Source organism: Athene cunicularia (genome assembly GCF_003259725.1).
Source record: "Athene cunicularia isolate RWA chromosome 2 unlocalized genomic scaffold, athCun1 chr2_part1, whole genome shotgun sequence".
NCBI classification, from domain to species: Eukaryota; Metazoa; Chordata; class Aves; order Strigiformes; family Strigidae; genus Athene; species Athene cunicularia.
The window spans coordinates 62062297-62080207 of NW_020799095.1; the positions used below are offsets into that span (position 1 = coordinate 62062297).

General features: G+C 36.7%; 1 protein-coding gene across 1 annotated transcript in view; it reads right to left on the minus strand.

The window, feature by feature from the left end:
- Positions 1–16858, minus strand: part of CDYL (chromodomain Y like) — a 73706-nt gene extending 56848 nt beyond the window's left edge. Inside the window, exon 1 of the mRNA XM_026843021.1 lies at positions 16817–16858. The gene's annotated coding sequence lies outside the window, so the exon portion shown is untranslated. The remainder of the gene's footprint in view (positions 1–16816) is intronic.
- Positions 16859–17911: the final 1053 nt, after the last annotated feature.

Here is a 17911-nt window from a genome sequence, read left to right on the forward strand (position 1 = left end):
TAAGGCAGACAGGGCAGACAGCAGCAGCTGCAAGCACAGAGGCTCATGCCTCGTACCAAAATTCATGCCAGTCATGCTAATCCTGCAGAAAGGGAATTCTTTTACAGAAAGAGATGTAAATGCAAGGCTAGTCTTAGGATTTCCCCTTTTTATTTAATTTTTCCTACCCAGGCTGATCCTTCTGGTAAATCCTTCAGCCCACTTCATTTCAGTTATGGGACCAATACAGCCTTCTTTGCCAATCTCTAGCTTCCTTTTCATTATAAAAAAAAAAAAAAAAAAAAAAAAAAAGATGGAGAGACAGATTGGACTATCACTTATTATTTAACTCCTAGCCCCCCATGAAGAAAGACCATGCATGTAAACTAAGGTTACATGTACCTAGGAGAACTTCTGAAGACCAGTGACATTTACTGGAGTTGCATTAACCGAATAGAACATCTGCAGAACAGCTTGGAAGGATGGAAGGAAAATATGGGTATGTATGTTGTACATATATGGTATACAAAATATGGCATATGATTCATTACCAATTCATATGACTGTTGACAACAGATTCTGTTAAGAGTGCACCTCAGTTTTATATGGCATGTTATCATAATGTACCGCCTGGTTTTCAACAGTGAGATTAAATGATTCCTATTATTATAATCTCAGCAGCAATATAACTACATATCCTACATGTGATACCCTGCAGGTATTGTACTATGCTGTCCTGTCATAAGAATGTTGCACAGCTGTTTGAATAGGTCTTAAAAAAACGAACTAAAACAACACACAAACTAACTCCACCTTTAGCTTGTTACTCAGTCATACAAGGCATTTTTTCGTAGAGTAATACAATATGAATTGTCCAAATACCATCTAAAGTGTTAATACAACTATTTTTATTCTGTTTATTTCACTTCTTAGTTTCATTTTTCTAGCTGCATGTTTAAGTCCAGTAACTGTACTATTGTTTTTCCATAAAATGGTATTTAATGTCATAACACAAATGTTATCCCAAGTAAGAAAGTCATTACAGAGAAATATGCCTTCAATTTTTTTTAATAGAGACTGATTAACAAGGCCCTCAAGTATTAAGCCAGAAATGTTAAATTAAAAAATAAAAACAAACTCATGAACCAAACTTGATATATTGTCAAAAGAGAGTTATTACTGTAGTCTTGCTTATCCTCTCTCTCAACCTTCTAAAATAGATTTTAAAAACACGATTCTCAGAAAAAGATCTCTACTACTAGCAGAGTATTTTTATTTTCTATCAGGAAATCTTTGTAACAAACAGCATCGATTACTAGGCACAAAGTTCTACTAGCATCTTTCAATATTGAAAGGCCACCCATTAAGGACATGCTCTTTTTGAAGTAGGAAGCCATCCCTCTCATCCAAAAAACTAGACACCTTGCAGAGATAACAGATGAACTCTAGAACAGGAGATGCAAAAATCCATTCCCAACCCGATGATTTATAGAGCAAACAGAAATGCATAAAAAACCCCATTATATTTAGCTGTATTGTCCAAGTCTGCAACAAAGCCTACTTTGACATTGCTTTTTTTGATTAAAAGGAGACTTTTTTCCTAACCCTTTAATTCTTTTTGAAGATATTTCAATTTTATTTACTGCACAAAAATTATAGCAATTAACCTCTGATACACAGTTTATCATGTGGCTTCAGAGCTTTAGTGAGGGACTTTTTGGACTGCTCCAGCTTGATTAATCTAACTCCTCTAGGACCACTTGAAAAACTGCTCAGGAATTTTCTGCTTCAGTACTTTTGATGGTGGTAACAACTACATATATTTTTCTTATTCAGATTTGGGAAAAGAATCTGGAGTTCATCCACAATGTACAAAGGGTTTGCGTATAGAACAGGAATAGGAATATTCATCCTGAACCAGTGGCATACTTAAAACTTGATTTCATGGCAAAAACAGAGACCACAAACTTGTTCTTTTCCTCTTTTGCAACTGAAAAAGAAAGCTTAGTCATCCGTTTTTCTACTTTGATATAGAGCACTCACTGAACATGAAATATAACACAAGAGATCTCAAAGTCTTATGTTAGAAGATAGTAACAACTTATATCCAAAAAGAACATGACTGGGTGGGGAAAAAACGTCTACGTTCCTACTTCCTGACACATCAGTTACGGCTAGGTAACATCCACACAGGCAGCACTGCTTCTCCCCCTGTTATTGTTACCCTGGAGCTAAGCTGGTGCTTTTCTGATCTTATGCTCGGGTTATTTCAGAGTTCAAAACTGGCAGAGTGCCCCTAGGCACCAGGGTAAGAGCTAGACCACATCCTTAGCCATGATCAGCCAGAAATGCTGGTGACAACTAGTTCGTGCCAACTACCGTTTCTACAGTGTCTACTGCCTTCTGCCACAGGGTAATATTTATTTTTAGTAATTAAAAGGTTCTGTACTGCCAGGATTTGCTGCTAATGATTAGTTTAAGTGTTGTGAAAGAATCAAAACAAAACGGAAAATTATATAAAAAGGAAAAAGATAAAACAAGTGTGAGCAGTTATGAGGCAGACTATCTGGGTGGCAAGCATGTTAAAATAAACTGGGAGATATAATCGCTTTCCTCACTTGGAGTACTGATCAATGACACTCAAAAACCCAGCCTGCAGAAAACCTGACAGAAAAACAATGCACTGCTCAAATGTGTAATCCAATAGTGGAGTGCCCAAATTACAATCCCACACACCATAATTATATCTGAGATTTCTTGTCTGTAAAACAGTAAATATCCCTTCTTTCCATCAGTGTGGCGGGAATCAGTTGATGTTTGCTTTCTCTCCCTGAAGAAGCAGATACTTTGATTTTAATTGCTTTCATTAACAAAATATACCATATTTATAGTTTGGGTTTTTTTTGTTTTTTTTTTTTTAAATGGACAAGAACAAGGTATGGTTGCAGGCCAAAGTGCTGTTTGGCTACAGCTGTGCCAGGTGAAAACAGCAACACTGCAACTGCTCCTCTGCATCCTGTGCTCTGAGACAACAGCTCCTCCCCATCTGTCAGCACAACTTCTTGTTTAATTATTCCCTGATGTAGTTGTGTCAAAGTGACCTGGTTTAGTTATTAAGAATACCTCAGCTAATATAGGCATCCTGAAATAACTGGTTTGGAGAGCTGCCACATATGCGGTATTTTCTGACACATCTAAGAGGACTGCAACTTCCAGCAGAGGACAACACACACCTATGGGCAGGACAGGTACAGTAACCTCTTCGTTCTTCTACGGCCAGAAAAAGGACATGCAATCTTAATCCACAGTGAAAGATTTTCAGTTCAGATCAATCAAAGCAAGGATGAAATTAAAGAGCACGTTCTCAGTCTAAAGCATTGTAATTAGGGCACATTCATAAACTCTATAAGGCATACTCTGTGTGTGTGTAAGTATATATGTTTTATATATATAAAAAGATCATACTTTAAAAGAAGATTTGATGAGAATAAACTAAAGGTTCAGCTGTTGGAGAATTACAAAAAGCAGAATGAGCAAAACAAATATATAAGTAGAATTGCAAATATTCAGTGAGCACTGCCTCGTTTATCAAAATCCATTTTCCATTCCCATGATGTTCCTCTGTCCTCACATTCATGTCAGGCTAAATTAAAGTTAACACAATAGAATCTATCTGACTTCATATTCTATCTGTTGTCTATAAAATATAGGAGAAGGCCTTGTTCTGTTAGCTGAAGGCTATGTTTACAATATTGGTTTGGTTCAGAGCAATAGTGCAATTTAGAAGTAAATCCTTCTCCCCTCTGCACTATTCCCACTTACTGAGCAATGGTTTTGGTCATTGACCAGTTTTTGTATATGTGATGTGGATTCTTATGAAAAATATAAACTTGAAATGGTGTTACCAATGCTATAGTGTTATCTGTCTTACTTCAACCCCTAAGGTGTCACACCAGCCCAAGCAAATAACAGCTCTGAAGAGTTCCAACACATGTTGTGGCATGGATATTTGAACCCGAGAGGTTCCACTAAATCTAGTTAAAAAAAAAAAAAAGTGCTGCATAGCAGAATATGTATATATGGGGGTTGCAGCACCAAATGCTTCACTCTACTGATTTCCTCCAATTGAGCCAAATTACTATCGTAGACATTTCCCAATTCAGAGACTGAAGCTGGAATAGCATATGCTACATGTTGAACAGTCACCCTTGGTTAAATTGGAAACTGTTCCATGTACAAATGGGACCTAAATGATCATCCATAAGCAATCAGCAATGTTTATGAATGATATATTATCTAGTTATTAAAATCTTGCAGAAGTCAGTGATTAACAGCATTCAAATACTTATTGTAAATAAATGCATTCTACATTAAAAAATGCAACTAATATATAGCAGCATACAACACATGAAAACAGCATGAAAAAGTGCCAAGTTTTGCTTAAAGTAAAAGAAGAAAGTAGTTTTGGGAAGACAGTCAAACCCTAATTTTATGTCAAAATGTACCTGAAGGTCTGCAAAATGCACACTGAATTCTTCAGTGTACACGTTAGAAAATACATAATTTCCAACAGTATGACTTAACACCAGCTCAAAGCATTGCTCACCACAGTTAGCACCAGCAAGTAAATTTTAAAAACAACTTAACACACATGCATTCAGAATACCCAAACCATAGTATTGCATGGTTTAAGTATGAATAACATCATTAAAAAGTTACACTAGGATATCATATAAATCCCAGAGTTCATCTTCACTGCAGCTGCATATTACTCCATTCACGTTAGCCTGGGAGCAAATGTAACCCTGCCACCACATGCTCCTGGAGCTGCCTGATTTGATTAGCAGAACAGAGTGATTGGATTAACAGTCGATGAACTGTTGTAAACTGAGCCGCTGCATCCTTATGGCACGATTGGCCAGAACGTCTATACGGTACAGGACACTCCAGCTATGATGAGAGATTTCTATTACATATATATTGTTCTGGAAGCCAGAGCTGTACAAAATAAACACGGATCAGATGTGGGCAGATTATTGCCTTTTGGTCAAATGAGCTACAGCAGATGATACAGATTTTGTGTTACTTTTGTAACAGCTCTGGGAAGAGGGATGATACCTGATCTGGTCCAAGGCCTGCCAATGCAGAGTTCACCCACTCAACTGTCTTCTGGCAATCAGGAACAACAGGATGATTTCATACAGGATCATCACTTTACAGCCTGCAGTCACACCCAGCTTCCTTTTGAGGAAGCAGCATGTGCAACAAAGCTGGAACACACACAAAGGGCTAATGCACTTCTGGTTGTCCTTCATGCTAGCAGTGCAACACAGAACTGTGTATCTCAATCCTCCTTCCAAAAAACTTAAATAACTGTGCTAAAACAAATATTAAGATTTCTCTCTTGCTTAAGCTTTATTTCTATCAAAGCCTGTCCATTATTTTAGAATTCCCAGCCACAAGTCACACAAGAGCTAACTTTGTAGCTATCTACACTATTCAATTAATACACCGGCCTACAGGTGATAATTAAAGTTTCAGTTCACCCTCTGTATAAATTTCTAATCAAGTTGCCTATAAAAATACAATTGTCTCAGTCAAGCTCATAATTTATCATCAACTTTATGACTTATATCCTTCCATAGTCTTAACAAAGACAATAGAAAAAACAATTTAATTACCACATTCTCATCAACACTAGTGGTTCCAGGGAATCACTGCTGTGGCACATGTCATACCTGGCTGCACAGCCACTTTAGGAAGTTTTATGCCTTGTACTTACATTCAACAAGCTGAATATCACTGTACTTGCAACTCCTTTATGATCCATTGAAAATACAGTATGCAATCATAAGAAACATCTTAGAAGCCTCTCCTATAGAGGACACCAGAAAAATGGGTGAGGACACAGTCACTTTGCTTCAGAGAATTAACTCACTGGAGAAACTGTTTGCCTGACATTTATTTCCTCACAAGTCACCAGTGATGACTGATACTAAAATGTCAGCATCACAGATCTTTCCAGATACAATTTACATAAAAATAATCACAGCAAGTTGTGATACAAGCTACACTCTATTGCGGAATTTATCAACTGCTTTACCCTAATTATCTAGCTACTGCAAAAGCAGTTAGGAAAATCTTACTCTTATCAAGTCACTGTTCATAACTGCTCTAACCTTATTTATTAAAAGATACATACATACATTTTCTATTTTGCACAAAGCAGAATGAAAATACATGATAAGCTGTTAATATCTGTGCAAATACTGAATATAAACAAACATCTGCAACAACGTATTCTTATGAATCATGCACTATTTTCCTCCTTTTGAAATAAGAAAAACTAGCATCAAACAGGCTTATCTTCTTAAATGGAAATGGTCCTAATCAGAAGAAACTATTAAAACTGCTATCATTTGATTTAAGACACTAATTTTGGGCAGCCAAAGCTATTACTCAAGTATTACTGTGTTATTATGTTACTGAAAATTTTCTCACCACTAGTTATTAGATGTTCTCAGCATCATCCACACATAGATTCCAAACGAAATGCTTCCCATCTTCAATTCATTTGTAAAACTAATATCCCAGGAAGCAAATCCTGGATTCCCACCCCCCCCAGGTAAACATTATGCCTGCTCTTGTCAAATTCTGTTGCTGATATCTCTCTCCACTGCAGTCATAAAAAGTATAGGTCCCAAACTAGGAATAAACAACACTATCCCAAAGGAAAAATACAGAAAACAAACTGAAATGTGTATTTATTATTGGCAACTCCGCCAACATGAAAGACAGACTTCTCACCCAAAGATCATCATGTTTTGGGATGTGATAATTTGGAAAAATATAGTAATAAATTAAAGCTACCTCACAGTAAGAGCTTCAACAGCTTGACTACTATTTACTTAAAGGATAAGGCCAATAGACATATTGTCACTTTATCCTTCAGCTAGAATAATGGAGAGTAGCAGATGAAGAATTTGTCAACATTAAGCATCAAGACTACAGACTTTTGCTTTCAAAGCAAGATAAACTGAACCTTCAACAGCACTCAACTACAAAGACTCTATAAAGACAAGTGACTGATAAAGATTCAAAATACTTTATCTAAAGGAAGTGTCATAAGGGGAGAGTAGGTCACAGCAAGAGGGCACTCCAAATATGTTAGAACACTTTGGCTAAGCAAACTTCAGAAACAGGAACTACAACAAGAAAGAGTAGCAAGAAGAAGAAAATACTGGACAGTTGAAGAGTAAACTTGATATGCTGTACTTCATTGATCAAATTCCACTTAATTCTACAATAACACTTCTATATACCAACACCAAACAGGGCTTTTCAGCAGCCTACTGCTTGCAGAAGGGACAGTGACACAAGTCTGCTAACGTAGATCACTTGGCCAAACCTTAGCAAGAAGGGGCACAGACATCACATAAGCTCTCAGAAGCTTATTAAGTAGCAGTCTCTTCTTCATTTTTTCTCTTAGAGGTCCTGAGGTACTTGTCCTAAATAAAGATAGTAGCAACAGCTTTGGAATCCCTGCATCCGAGAAGGCACAATACACAGAGTCTCCTGCCAGGCTCCTCTCACCCTTGCACCAAAAGCTTATTTCAGCAAGACATAATCCAAGCTTCTGGATACAAGACCATGACTACATTTTTGTTTTCAAATACAGAAAAAAAAAACACTAAACAATTCCAGATCATAGTTAAGAACAACATTATTTACTGACTCTTTCTGTATTCCTTACCTCAATTCCAACATGTCCTAGAAGAATCTGCTGTATGAGGATGGGTCCCTCAGTCACTCTGCCTGCAATATGACTTCTCAATACTTGATCTAATCCCATTGAAAAAAGCTGGTGATACGGAAATGTCCCCTAATTAATCAGCCTCAGTGCTGCACAGCTGCCTCTTAGTTCTGACATTCTATTTCTCCATGGGATTTATTAGTAGAGAAACTATTTTCCAGCTGGAAAAAGGCATTTCTCTGTTTTTGGTCTCAAGCCCCCCTGTATCCCCAGCTTTTAGTCTGAACTCAAACTCTTGTTTCTTAATACCACTGCTACTTCCATGACTCCACTTTTCCGCTTTCTTTTGGAACCATGCTGCAGGGTACAGATAAAGCTGTGGTATCACTGGTAACTCTGCTTGGCAAAGATCCTTTCAGCTTGCAAGGTTTTAAAGTTTATTATTAAAAACAGGGAAGTGTTATGTTATTTCACTGTGTACCTTTCTAACAAAAAATATTCAGAGTATGTACAAATAAGTTTGATCTTCAGTACATAATTAACTTTTTACTAGGCCCACACATGGCACAGTAATAGTACAAGTTTTGCAATAAGGTATGTGTTCAAATTACTTTCTTATTTCAACAGTATTTGTAACTTCAAGGGTTTCCTAAACCTCATCCTTTGTTCCTTCAAACATGTCAGAAATAAAACTAGCCTACATTGTATCACTGTTTTTAACATACATACACCTTCTGCTGGCATAATTTCTATGAAAATGTATTTTCAATAATTACCATTTTTCCTAGATGCTTTAGGCATGATAGATACTTTTTACCATCAAATCACTAGTTGTTCAACCTAACACATTACATCGATATTACAAGTCCTGAATCAAAGGGACTGATGCCCATAAAATTTTCTTCTATTGTTTTTTGAAAATATGCACTGTCTTAAGCTCCATTATTTACCCATCCTATCCTAAAAAGAACCATGGTTGCAATATTCATTTAGGCAGAAATGGCATGGCACTACAACTTGTTAAATCCATCCTCAAGAACAAAGGAACCAAGAGTTAGCTTCTACAAATCCTATCCAGTTCATACGTGCAAACTAGAAATAAGACACTAAATATTAATCCGATTACCCTGATGTTGGTTGATAAAACACATCCCATCTCAAAATCCCCCACGCCTTGGCAATGACAACAAACAGCATGAAAAACAAAGTGGTTTAGGCTTGGAAAATAGCAGCTTCATTAACAGCAGTTTGTGTTGAGGTAAACTAATTTTTCATTACTACAGATTATTATTTTTTTTAAAGCTGCGAAGCAACAACTTCTCTGTTATAAGGTTAACAAGAATTTCTGAAGTAATATAGATACAAAAATGTTCTTCAGAAGAATCTTCTATTCACTATGCTGTGGAATGAAGTAAGATAAGGAAAAATACATGCATTTTTCAGAATCAGGTAATAAAATAATGTTATTTGTTACTCAAAACACATCTTGCCCATTATTTTTGTCCAGAAAACAGTCTGAAAATTGGCTGTAGCATGAAGTAGCCATTGCACTCTTGATAAAACACTTAAAAACTGTGCCCTTTAAAGGTCACAATACAGATATTAAAGAAATCTAAACTACTTGTTCTGCAGATTTTGTCAATGCTCTTTTGAGTCTGTGGGAAGCCAGAGCTTTTTCCTAAAAAGAACCATGGTTGATATCTTCATTTAGGAAGAAATGGCATGGCACTACAACTTGTTTTAGTCCATTCTCAAGAACAAAGGAACCAAGAGTTCCTTTCTACAAACACATATTTCCTTCACTACTTGTATTCAAGTCTTTCTCTTTGCAGAGATGTCATAAAATAATCTGTCTACTTAAAATATTTCTGTAGTTAAAATAGAAAGTTAACTACCGTGTGCTGTTTTGCAGAGGAAGAATATATTTTTCTGTATTTTCCACCAGATATGGATTGGCTTTTGGTTCATCCTCACCGACCCGCTATACTGCTATACTCACTTCTAAGACAACACTTCATCTATTTAAAAGATTAGTTCTTGGGGGTGGGGGGAAGTCTCTCATGCCATCTCTTTCAGTATCAGTTGCTTTTTTTTAATTTTTTTTTTTTTATTCCTTTCCATGTGTTTGTCCCTGCCTCAATCTGATACTGCTATTTGTAGTGTTTTTCCTAATCCCACATCATAGTTTGCTCTCCAAATAATGCCTTGAAGATTATTTTCCTCATCATTTTATACTGTAATGGCATTTTGAACTCTTATTAATTTCTCTAGTTTCAACACCGAAGTAATTTGTAAAATACCCTGCAAAATAATATTTTTTTTAAATTAAAAATAATCTATGCAGCTGTTTGTGGTAGTCACTGTTCACAGTTTTTATTATAGAGAAAGTATTTTGAGTTAAGCCCAAACCTTTCTTTTTGCCTTCGTTCTGTGTACCATTTCAACAACATCTCAAATTATTATTTCTATACCATATACACTGTAGAGAACAAATGACCATCTCACCTCTTGTTTATGAAATAGACGAATTAACTGATGTGCATGTAGAGAGTCATGCAATACACTGGCTTCTGTTTTCCCCTTCACTATATCTTTTCATCTTTAAAGTCCTTTTAAATACACACTGTTAAGAGTGGTGGGGAGTTACCCTTCTGAAATAGCTACTGCCTCACAAGACACCTTTCCTGCAGAAGTAATGCCAATTGATCTCTTCGCACAAAAAAGTTCTCAAACTCAGGAAATGCTCAGGAAAAGTCTAGCACATTGGTCTTCCAAACTTCCGGCTTTGGTAATCCCTGCCTACGTAAAATAGGAATAATTTATTTAGAAGCAAGTCACCATATTTCAGGAATACGGCATTAGACATATTTTGTCATAGTAATATTGAAATATAGAAGCATATTTCATTTCTTTCAAACTTGACCAGAAGGACAGGTGAGAATTCGTTTCTCCCTACACGTCTTTATACCTTGCATTATTACTGCATACCCATACCATGTCCAAAGAATTTATGCTGAAAATTCCTTGTTGTCAAGAGTCCACCTGTTTCTAGAAGCACACACATTTTTCTTAAAAATCTTTTGAATTCAGGATCTTTAATTAGTGAGACTAGTCATGTTATCAATATGAGAAAGATTTTTTTTTAAATCTGAAATCACACAAACAATGAATGGCTAAAATAAATAGCCTTTAATAATCCCTTCAATTTCCTTTTCTTTTTAAAAGTGCTTTCCTCTTGAAATGTTTTGGGGTTTTGTTGGCTTGTTTTATATTTTTTGGTTTTCGTTTTTTTAAAGGTATGTTATAATTCATGTACTACATTTTGGGGAGAATATAAGATTCTATTTAGGGTTTTGTTCCCCTCAACAGGCAAGGTCTTAAAGAAAAAAAAAACCCAACACTTTCCTTGTTGTTATAATCCATAACAAACAGCTTTGTTTCATATTCTGTTGAATCTTGAACAACTTGGCTCTGTTACTGTAAAGAACATAACCAATTCCTTCCTCTTCCAGAAAGTAGCAATGTTACGAATTAAACTGGTGAATGGGTCTGCCTAATAAAATAATCCAAAAATGTTTTGGTTTTCAGCTAGTTTACTGTGTAATCATACCTGATGGAAGTGGGACAGAGCAGGAAAAAAAAAAGTGAAGAGACAAGAAGTGGTGAGTTTTTCTGGAATAATGAGAACGTGGAAGCATGGTTCATATGGGTTTGTCACAAAAAAAAAAAAAAAAAAAAAAAAAAAAAAATCAGATGAGGAAATTCCCTGCAGGAATGCACTGTTTTTGGAGATTGCTTTAAAGACTGAATATTGAGTTTATATGTATGAAAATAATTGAATATAGTATATGAATATTAAAGATAGTTAATTGCATAATCAAGAATTCTTAAAGACTAATTGATTACATTTTATAGAATACCGGAAAGGGTATGAATTAAAAACTTCCAATTTCTTGCTAGTATGTTTATCTTTTGCGCCTTATTTTTGAAATGTCTTCAGTTACATGAAGATGATATCACAATTTTGGTAAGTCTATCTCCCTCAAAAGTTTTTCTACTCAAAATCTTTGTTGTTTTCACAGTAATCAAGTACAATGTAGTGTCAAAACAAAGGGTTAATACTTTGTCTCTTCTACATATTCCTTACTCAAACTGCATGTTTAGTTTTGCTTTCTAGCAGCTGAAACAGAGGATAAGTAGAAATGAAACCATCCCAATCCAGAAAACAAAATTTTGCAAGAAACATATGTTAGTGCTCCCCATAAACACAAGAAGGGTGTAAAAGATTATTTTTGTTCTGTAGGCACAATGTCATTTTAACTTGTCATCTCACATTTAGAAATAATTATTCAAGGGCCAGATTGGAATGTTCATTCACAGAGCTCTGTTTAAAACAAAACAAAAAACCCCAACAAACACACAGAACAATGCATGACTGCTTCCAAACTAGAAAAATCATCAAAGTCAAGCATTTATTTTTTTTTTTAAATTTTTTATATCCAGCTATTCAAATGCCAATTCCTGAATAGAATCATTATTCCTGACACTTCTAGAACACTGACATCTCACTGGAGCGAGGAGAAAGGGAACTGAAACAGACTTCTCTAATCCTAAAGGATAAAGATACTGATGAATGAGAAATTTAATTTCAGTTTCCACTATACACAAACAGCAAGTGTCACTTTCAAAAAGAAATCTGGAGAAAAGGGGTTTATTTCTTCTAAAGGATTTTGTATGCATCTGCATGTACAGTACCTTCAAGACATCCTGCTAACAGTACCTTAACTTATAACTGGATGCTTTTTTCCCTACCTACTAGTCAGTGACAAAATGAGAGACACTTTTGCAGACCAACTTCTGCTAGAGCCCACATTTATTTTCCCTTTTTTTAATCTTAACATTACAAGAGCGACAATCCTTTTGTTGAGTGTAGTGTGTGTATTAGAAACAGAGTAAGCTTTCTTCTGCCATTATCCATGATAAAACTGTTTCAACCTGCCTCCTTACACCCTAAAACACTGTTGCATAAGTTGTGCTGGTTCTCTCTTACACCTTCACAGCTTTCCAAGTGCCAGTATCCTGTTTAGACCAAGGCATCCAGTTGACAGTCTACATCACCATTCCCCCCACGCCCTCAAAAAAAAAAAAAAAAAAAAAAAAAAAAAAAAAAAAAAAAAATATCAGTTTCGCCAGTGTTTCCTTTTCCCTCAGAGGATTTTTCCAAGGCAACATATGTTTACAGTGGAATGCTTACTACTACAGTTTTAGATGTGACCAACAGTTTTTAATAAGAGCACATTTGGATACCGTGACGGATAGTCCATTCACATTATTAGCCTGACTTACTAATACTTACATTGCATCTAGCAACCATTAATATAATATATTTTGAGGAAGGGAGATATGTGTATTTATGTAAAAAGGGAGGGAAACGAAGAATTCAAAATACTGTCAGGGAAGTTGTTCTAACAAAGTGGAGTAAGTTCTCACTCAAAAATTGGGGTGCAAAAAATAAAAATCCTATTAAAAGTTGCAACCACATTTAGATAAATTCAGTTTGACATACAAAATTAGGAGAAATAAGATGAAAATGACTGACCATGGAAGTATATTTTGCAGTACTGTCATTTTAATAATGTTAATTGAAAATAGTTTTAATTGTTGGTGATTATTGGGGGAGAGGTTTTACTTTCTTTGTACTGCACAGCAGTAATAACAATATAAAATTAAATTGCTGTGATTCTCTTTATCAAAGAGTTTAGAGCCAGTTCTGAAGAATGAAGGTGTAGCATCCAGAATTAAAGAGAAATCCTTCAAGACTTTCCTAAACTAACAGCAAAAATTAAGGTTCTACTGGTTGTATTTAAAATTATTTAAGTGTCTATGGGAAGGAAATGCTCATGTTTTATATGAGTGGGTGTGGACAGACAATCATAGAAAGGTTTGGGTTGGAAGGGACCTTACAGATCATCCAGTTCCAGCCCCCCAGCCATGGGCAGGGACACCTTCCACTAGCCCAGGTTGCTCAAAGCCCCGTCCAACCTGGCCTTGAACCCTGCCAGGGAGGGGGCAGCCACAGCTTCTCTGGGCAACCTGTTCCAGTGTCTCACCACCCTCACAGTGAAGAATTTCACAGAATCATCTAGGTTGGAAAAGACCTTAAGATCATCTAGTCCAACCATTAAGCTAACACTGACCATTTCTTTATTTTACAAACCAAAAAACTCTACAAACCAACTTCCTAGAACAGATGGTAGTCTGAAGGGCTTCTTTTTTGACTCCTGATATTTGCAAGGATTGGTAAGTTAACTCTAAACTGAATCCTCTGCAGAAACAGGCTTTAGCTCTCAAAGCCTCTAGACAGATCTTTGACGACTGGTGGCCTTCCAAGTTTGTTTTTGTTTTACCCTTTTTCCAACTATTTTTAGCTCATGCCACCTCCCCCCAAATAAATCTAAAGCATAATCTTTTTTTGTACTTCCCAGTGCCGCGGAGTTCTTACACCAGAATTCACTCACTATTTTAAAGTGGAAATATGAAGACTAATACTTCATTGACAACAGGTTAATAAGGCTTTGTGGAAAAGCAAAGGCCACCAACAGATCAAGTGCCTGACAGCCCTTATGTGCTGTTTCATTCAGACTAGTGACACTTTGGAGTCAGTTACAGAGGCAGTTTGGAAAGCATAGGCAACATAAAAATAACTTATTAAATTTAAACGTTGCCAGGAATTTTTCAAATTAAGTATTTTCTTATCAGTAAGGCAGTTTTCATTAAATCAATGTTTCCATGGAGAATTTCAACTCTTTTCAAAGTTTTCTTTTCTCCAATCAACAAAATCATAAACCACTTTTTCCTTCTTTGTCTGATATGAGTTGGAACATCTGAACATGATATTTAAAGCAACTCAATGCACCCTATTTAGTGTAATTCAAAACATATTTAACTTGCTTCTCCTTAAAAAGTTGGCATGATGGCCTCTAAGCTCCTAATGCCCTCACCCTTTTCAGAGGATCACAAGACCTTCTTCAGAAGATGATGCAATTCCTCACATTATGCAGACATGCCTCCTACCATCCTGTGCAGGAAACACAAGAGACATAACTCTCGGTGCATTCTGGGACAAATAACTTGGCCAAGGACCCTGTTACATTTGGGTAAATAATATATTGAGGTTCCTAAATGACAACACCCTAAAGACAGTATGCCACAGCAGTGAAATACAGGTTGAACTATCAAAATTCAGCTCAACTTCAACATTCCCAAGACACGAATCTCTACTGTCAAAAAATTCATTTGACTTCCACCAAGAAAAAGCCTCACCGTCCCCTGTTGTTCCCTTCAAATGCAAACAAATCCTGTTTGTCAGAATTTCTCGGTGTTGGAAATTTTAAGTTCTAGCTAGCTCTTCACAGAAATGCTTTCAGTGAGCATCCTGGTGTTTGAAGGTTAATTAGCTGCCAAGAGAGCAAAGCAGAGGACACTTGAAAACATCTAACACTTTCAGAGCAGAAGGCCACCACACAGGTAAGATTCAGATTGCCCAGACACCAAAAGTGAGATGTTGCATACATACACAGCTTGCTACAGTCTCTGGATTTAACATCCTCAAAGGAATTCAACCATACCCTACAGCAAGGCAATATTCAGGCAATCGCATAGCTAGGATACCAATGCCGGAGATGTGTGGTAACACAAAAGCCTTGCCTCCTAAATTAAAATAAGACATGCCAACGCCCCCCCCACCGTTTCCATAAGAATACATTAAAAATACCAGCATAATTGAGACAGTGGTGTGTAACTCGATGATGCGTTTCTTTTTGTATGGGCGCTAGTGCCCATATAAGCAGTTCCTGATCTTCGGACCCTCCCCCCAGCATTAGCTGCACCATGAACCAGTCTGGGAAACGGATCCATCTTTAAAATCTCCCAATCAAGAAAAAAAAATATTTTCAATGTAAATGGGTTTCCAGTATCATGTTGTGCCATTTTTGCTCAAAAGCTTCGCAATGCAGAGGAGCAGGAAGGAGCAGCCAGGCACAGGAAAATAACTTTTCTGCTCTTTGTGGCACCAGTGCTAACTTATCCCAACATAACATTAATTTTAGCCGTGGTCTGATGGAGCAGAATGAAGGTCTACAGATGCTTACAGGTCAGGTGTTATGTTGCAGGCAAATTATAAATTATTACAGGAACAGGCAGTCATAATTTCAGTATTACTCTTCTCCATCCCTTATATCAATTATAGGGATATTGCAGCTCCTGAAAAATCAGTTTAGTTACTTTAATCAATTGAAAGCTAGTAATTCCATGGAATAACTGGGTTATTTTTCCTTTTATTCTTTTTTGTTCTCTATTAGCAAACAGGTATCAGAAAGGCTTTATGAATTATTTTGAAACAAAGGACTTTGACAGTAACTAGATGATGAAACCAAAACAGAGAATGGTCTGCTTCAAAGAGGATAGGTAGGTCCTGCTCAGAGACCTTGTTGTTGGCTTTGATGATCTTTGCAGGCATCAGATAGTTTCCACTGAACACAGCTCTTCCCTAGAATTGCAAGCTCTTGCTTCTGCTTGATGTGATTTAACAAACGCAACTAATGCAAAAAGAAATGGCACCAGTCCGTGACAATCACAACCGTTCTCGTGCAGATCCCAAAATGTCCAGACTTCTTGTGGGTAATGGAACATTTTGTCCCACTGTCACACATATTATGTCTTACAGCCTGTTTTCATCTTCCCTCTTCTCCTTTCCTTTCCTCCTCCCCACGACGAACTGCCTAATAACTAAGCCTATTGAAGACTAACAAAGTTATTAAGTACTACAATGTTCCTACCCATTCAGCAAATAAAGCCAAAGCCTTAGAAAGGTCATTTCATCACAGCACCTAGCCATTTCTCCGCTTTCCTATGAGGGAAGTTTCACGACAACAACTAAAGTATCTCTGCCACGGACCCACTTTTTCTACTCCCAGGATGTCCTAGACCCTTCCATTAGGAATAGCAGTGGAGTTCATCTAATCTCAGAGGAAGAGGATTGAAGAACTTCTTACCCCCTGTACCCTCACCCAGTATAAAACTCACCAGCTTTCCGAATTGCCTCACCAATAGATCAGCTCCTCAGCAACGCTCATCTAAGGCAGGAAACTGTAGTTTGGGATAGGTCGACAGAAAAAGCACAGAATCCCCCCTCAGCTCAGCTTAAAAGCTACAATGGAAAACCGCACCTTAAAGCTGTTTATCTGCATCTCCTGTTGTTTGAATACACTGGTCCAGCCCCCAGTAATTGAGGACCTTTTCAAACCAGGAGTCTCCTGACTCATGAGTCATCCTACACTTTGATGGGCAGTTAACTCCACATTTGCTTTCTCAAATCAGCTGAATGAGTTTGGTGGGGGTTTGTTAGTGTTGGTTATCAGAAAAATCTTAACAGCTGCATGGGGGGATGAGAAATAAACTAAGCTACACCAAACAGAAATCCAAATTTAAAAGAGAAAATAAAAGAATGTTTCATGTGCTACAAATGGGCTGGAACAAAGTTCAGCTAGCACTTGCTCAACCTGCTTTTAAAATTTACTTTTCCCACTCTATCCCTCTCTTCATCTAGCCACTAATCAAATTTACTTTATCTCAAATTTGTTCCCACCTTCTCTCCCACTCTTTTTAACTTCCCTGGAAACACGCACGAAATGGAAATGAATCAGATCAATTTAGTGAGAGTTGCTTTGTCCAGCTCAGTTCAAAAGTCTTTTCACTCTTTCTCTTCAATCATATCTGCAGATTCTATAAATACAGGGTCCAGTTTAGTTTCTCTCTTTCATTACATTTTGAGACCAAATCCTTTATGATTCAGTTTGTTCAGTTCTTTCTGGATATACCCTTCCCTGTTGTGCCAGATAGGTGCTTTACCAAGAGTAAAACTTGGAGGCAGCAAGAGTAAAACTTACCAAGAGTAAAACTTTACCAAGAGTAAAACTTGGAGCAGCAGAATGAACTCATCGGAACTGAAAAAAGCCAACCAACCAAACAACTAAGACCACCACAGATTTTAATCCTAGTTTAAATCAAGGTTTTCCACTTGCTTGAATCCTACATTTTAACAGTAGCTGCATCCTACATTTTAAGGAAAGGCCCATTTTCATTGGTTGGTATTGTTAAATCAAAATACCAACCTGTATT